Source organism: Salmo salar, chromosome 14 (genome assembly GCF_965601325.2).
Source record: "Salmo salar chromosome 14, fSalSal1, whole genome shotgun sequence".
In the NCBI taxonomy this organism is placed as follows: Eukaryota; Metazoa; Chordata; class Actinopteri; order Salmoniformes; family Salmonidae; genus Salmo; species Salmo salar.
Window position 1 is genome coordinate 23524838 of NC_138304.1, and position 6000 is coordinate 23530837.

Sequence of the window (6000 nt, forward strand, 5' to 3'; positions counted from 1 at the left end):
CAGGACACCCCGGTCTGGGCAGGCGCACTGGAGGCCTGATGCGTGGAGCTGGCCTAGGTGGCGCCAGACTGGTAACATGCACCTCAGGGCGAGTGCGGGGAGCAGGAACAGGACGTACTGGGCTATGGAGGCGGACTGGAGACCAGGCATGCTGAGCAGGCCTACTCCTTCCTGGCTGAATGCCCATCTTAGCCCGACACCGGTGAGGAGCTTGCACCGAGCGCACCGGGCTGTGAGTGCGTATGGGCGATATAGTGCGCATCACACCATAACTCAGTGCTCGTTCATACACTCGCTCCTCAGCACGCCCGCTCTGCAGCGCTCTTACCGCAAGCACCTCTCTCCGGAATCTTGCGTCTAACTCCGCATTCGACTCTCTGACTGGTTCCGGTTCACTCCACAGCTCTCCACGGTAAGCACGGGAAGTTGGCTCAGGTCTCCCCCTGACATTGCCAAACTCCTCGTATGCCCTCCCCAAAAATCTTTGGGGGGGCTGCCTCTCAACCTTGCCTCTTGGTGGATATAGCGCCTTGTAGTATCGTCGCTCCCTTTTTGCTGCTTCAATTTCTTCCCTCGGGCGACGATACTGCCCAGCCTGCCTCCAGAGCCCTATCCCATCCAAAATCTCCTTCCAAGTCCATTCCTCCAGCTGATCCCTACCACGCTGCTTGGTCCCTTTGTGGTGGGTGATTCTGTCACGGCTGTCTGAAGGAGCGGACCAAGATGCAGCGTTGGTGTAGTTCCACATTTTATTAAATTTGTGAAAATTTGCAAAACATAAATAACTGAATTACAAAACAACAAAACCGTGACGCAGAGAGAGAAACAAACACTACTCAAAATATAATCACCCACAAAACCCAGGAAGAAAAACCCCTACTAAATATGACTCCAATCAGAGGCAACGAGGACCAGCTGCCTCCAATTGGAGATCAACCCCAAAAAACAACAACATAGAAATAGAAAAACTAGAACTAAAACATAGAAATAGATAACAGAAAAAACACAAAACACACCCTGTCACGCCCTGACATACTCTACTATAGAAAATTACATTTTACAAGGGTCAGGACGTGACATAGAGTATGAATCCTCAAGATAAAACATGATACTACCATAAAGATCATAGCCAGTTGATGCTGTGCTTTTCATCAGCAGCTGGTGCTTATTCTACACATCCTGCCATCTACACTGTTGTTCTGTTCACTTTTACTCTTTGATAAAAAAAGGTTTTAAACATTTATTTAATTAGGCAAGTCAGTCAAGAACACATTCTTAGTACAATGACAGCCTAACGGGGAACAGTGGGTTAAGTTTATTCAAGGTCAAGTGTCATTTGAAAATAGCACTTCCTAGAAGAAATGTAATTGAGTGATTATCTTTCACTTGTATTGAAGATGACACAGAGTATGTAATAATGTCCCATGAACTGAAAATGTTTATCTAAACTTTTATCAGCGCCCCAATTCCTCCTCTACACTACAGTCACCTCAAAGCCCTCTGTAGTTAAAGCTGATCCTCCATACCCTCGACTGTCTGTTTGTTGCGCGGAGTGGAACCGGGGAACCCAAGATCAGACTCAGATGAGGAGACTGGGATGAAGTAACCAAGGTATTTATTGAAACACAGGGGGAGATGGAGTGCAGGTTAGGGGAAGATCGGGCGGGTTGCTGGAAACCAGGTGCGGAGGCTGAGGCTGGAGCGAGAGGGGTTGAGACATGGTACGCAGGTCCGGAGGGGAATCCAAGGGAGTAGTAGAGTGGGGACTCCAGGACAGAGCAGCAGGATGATGAGACGTGGAACTGGAGACAGGGACCAGAGTCAGAGCGGGCAGAACTGTAGTGGAGAGGAAAACAGCATCAGGCAAGGAGAACAGGCACAACAGGATAACAGGATCTGAATAGTAACAAACTAGAACCGTAGACTGACTGAGATTACGATATGGAACAGGTTTCAGCTGGTAGGGATCTGCTCTGACACCAGCACACCTGTCTCCACCCACACAATCACACACACAAAGAGAGAGAGGGAAAGGGAGAGACTACTGGGGGAGTGACGGCAGGTCAAGGAGACACAGGATGAGCAGTAGAGGGTGTTGCAGGAGCAGATGTGACACTGTTAATCTGAATAAAGAGAGAACCTGTGTGGATCTGGAGATCTCCTCTGCTGAAGTAACAATGTAATACAGTGCTACAGTAAAACTTTGCAGATTAAGTTGGGTTGGAGTATTCAGCTTCTGTTGAGCTATTAGTCAGTTGGACTTCCAACCATGTTGTTCATTTGTTCAATTATTATGTTCTCAGCAATAGGTAAGTTATATATCACTTTCAAAGTAACGTCTTATTTTCTCTTTTGAAAATTACAACAATACATTTTTATGACACCTATGAGCAGACTATCGAGCCAAACCAACATGAAGTGTATGCAGAAGTGGGTAGTAATATTCTTCTTTCCTGCAACTACTCCTCAGCAAACAATCTACTCTGGTATAAACAGTCTCCAGGATCAGCTCCCCAATACCTTCTGCTCATCCCGCATTACGGTGGGAATGGACAGAGAGCTGATTCTCTTGACTCTCACATCTCTGGTAAACTGAACAAAGAGAAGACCCGTGTGGATCTGGAGATTTCCTCTGCTGAAGTGACAGACTGAGGCCCACAGTGACAGGAAACCCAGAAACACTGTACAAAAACCTAACATCGTCTAAGAGAGTATTTCTACATTTCTAGACACGGGAGACCGGTGTAATTTCATAGTTGTGATGTCTTCACTATTATTCTACAATGTAGAAAATAGTAAAAATAAAGAAAATTCCTTCAATGAGTAGGTGTGTCCAAACTTTTGACTGGTACTTGCTTAATTAATTTTAATAATATTATGGTGTTTCTATTCCATGAAAAACGAAACCCTCAGGGTTTCCGTTAGGATGGAATGGAAAATATGGCACTGTACAGCTGCATTTTGAAATAGTATTTTTATCATTATTTTATTAACAAAATGTGTTTATTTGTTTATTAGGCTATTGTGCAATCTACAATACATACTGTAGTAAACATGGGAGAGTGCCTAATTCCTTACATAAGGGAGAGCAAGCCATGTCTGTACTACAGAATGCAGGGCATGTAGGAGACCGGGGTAAAAATCCCTCTGGGTTTCTGTTAGGATGGAAAGGAAAATATGGCGCTGTACAACGTGATGTCCGGCAGTACAGTACTGGGGTATTTAGCTAAAGAATCCCTGTGTAGTGCTTGTCACAGAGCAGCGCGAAACAGTGCTAAAATAGTTGTAGGCTTTTGCTTCTAACTTCAATATGCTCTGGACAAACCTAACTTGATTATTTAACCTGTTGGGGCTAGGGGGCAGTATTTTCACGGCTGGATAAAAAAACGTACCCGATTTAATCTGGTTACTAATCCTACCCAGTAACTAGAATATGCATATACTTATTATATATGGATAGAAAACACCCTAAAGTTTCTAAAACTGTTTGAATGGTGTCTGTGTGTATAACAGAACTCATTTGGCAGGCTGAGACATTTTCTGACAGGAAGTGGATACCTGATGTGTTGAATTACCTTTAAGCCTATGCCATTGAAACACACAGGGGTTGATTAATGTTTTGGCACTTCCTATTGCTTCCACTAGATGTCACCAGCCTTTACAAAGTGTTTTGAGTCTTTTACTGTGAGATCTGACCGAACAAGAGCCATGGAACGGTGATGGCCGATTAGACTCTGGCGCGCGAGTTCATGTTGGGTACCCTCGTTCCAATACGTTATAAAAGAGAATGCATTCGTCCACCTTGAATATTATTCATGTTCTGGTTAAAAAAGGCCATAATGATTTATGCTATACAACGTTTGACATGTTTGAACGAACGTAAATATATTTTTTCCCCTCGTTCATGAAGTGAAGTCCGGCGGGCTTAGATCATGTGCTAACAAGACGGAGATTTTTGGACATAAATGATGAGCTTTTTTGAACAAAACTACATTCGTTATGGACCTGTGATACCTGGAAGTGACATCTGATGAAGAGAATCAAAGGTAATGGATTATTTACATAGTATTTTCGATTTTAGATCTCCCCAACATGGCGGCTAGTCTGTATCGCAACGCGTATTTTTCTGGGCGCAGTGCTCAGATTATTGCAAAGTGTGATTTCCCAGTAAGGTTATTTTTAAATCTGGCAAGTTGATTGCGTTCAAGAGATGTAAATCTATAATTCTTTAAATGACAATATAATATTTTACCAATGTTTTCTAATTGTAATTATTTAATTTGTGATGCTGACTTGACTGCCGGTTATTGGAGGGAAACGATTTCCTCAACATCAATGCCATAGTAAAACGCTGTTTTTGGATATAAATATGAACTTGATAGAACTAAAAATGCATGCATTGTCTAACATAATGTCCTAGGAGTGTCATCTGATGGAGATTGTAAAAGGTTAGTGCATCATTTTAGCTGGTTTTATGGTTTTGGTGACCCTGTCTTTGAATTGACAAAACATTACACACAGCTATTGTCAATGTACTCTCCTAACATAATCTAACTTTATGCTTTCGCCGTAAAACCTTTTTGAAATCGGACAACGTGGTTAGATTAAGGAGATGTTTATCTTTCAAAGGGTGTAAGATAGTTGTATGTTTGAAAAATTTGAATTTTGACATTTATTTGGTTTCAAATTTGCCGCTCTTGAAATGCACCTGCTGTTGATGGAGTGCACCACGGGGGGGACGCTAGCGTCCCACCTAGCCCATAGAGGTTAGCAGACATCACTTGCTTATATTCAATCAAAACATATCTTAACCTGTTAGGGCTAGGGGGCAGTATTGACATGGCTGGATTAAAAACGTACCCGATTTAATCTGGTTACTACTCCTGCCCAGTAACTAGAATATGCATATAATTATTGGCTTTGGATAGAAAACACTCCAAAGTTTCTAAAACTGTTTGAATGGTGTCTGTGAGTATAACAGAACTCAAATGGCAGGTCAAAACCTGAGAGATTCCTTTACAGGAAGTGGCCTGTCTGACCATTTATTGTCTTTCTTTGACATCTCATCCCATTACAAAGGATCTCTGCGGTAACGTGACACTTCCCACGGCTCCAATAGGCTCTCAGAGCCCGGGAAAAACCTGAATGTCGTCATTCCAGCCCCAGGCTGTAACACATTATCGCCTTTCTCAAGTGGCCGATCAAGGGACTGTGGGCTTAGGCGCGTGCACTGGCCGCCCCCGTCTTTGTGTTTTTTCCTCTGTTTACCGAAAAGGAGATTCCCGGTCGGAATATTATCGCTTTTTTACGAGAAAAATTGCATAAAAATTGATTTTAAACAGCGGTTGACATGCTTCGAAGTACGGTAATGGAATATTTAGAATTTTTTTGTCACGAATTGCGCCATGTGCGCGACCCTGATTTACCATTTCGGATAGTTTCCGGAACGCACGAACAAAACGCCGCTATTCGGATATAACGATGGATTATTTTGGACCAAACCAACATTTGTTATTGAAGTAGCAGTCCTGGGAGTGCATTCTGACGAAGACAACAAAAGGTAATCAAACTTTTGTAATAGTAAATCTGATTTTGGTGAAGGCTAAACTTGCAGGGTGTCTAAATAGCTAGCCCGTGATGGCTGGGCTATGTACTTAGAATATTGCAAAATGTGCTTTCACCAAAAAGCTATTTTAAAATCGGACATATCGAGTGCATAGAGGAGTTCTGTATCTATAATTCTTAAAATAATTGTTATGCTTTTTGTGAACGTTTATCGTGAGTAATTTAGTAAATTGTTAGTAAATTCCCCGGAAGTTTGCGGGGGGTATGCTAGTTCTGAACATCACATGCTAATGTAAAAAGCTGTTTTTTGATATAAATATGAACTTGATTGAACAAAACATGCATGTATTGTATAACATAATGTCCTAGGTGTGTCATCTGATGAAGATCATCAAAGGTTAGTGCTGGATTTAGCTGTCTTCTGGGTTTTTGTGA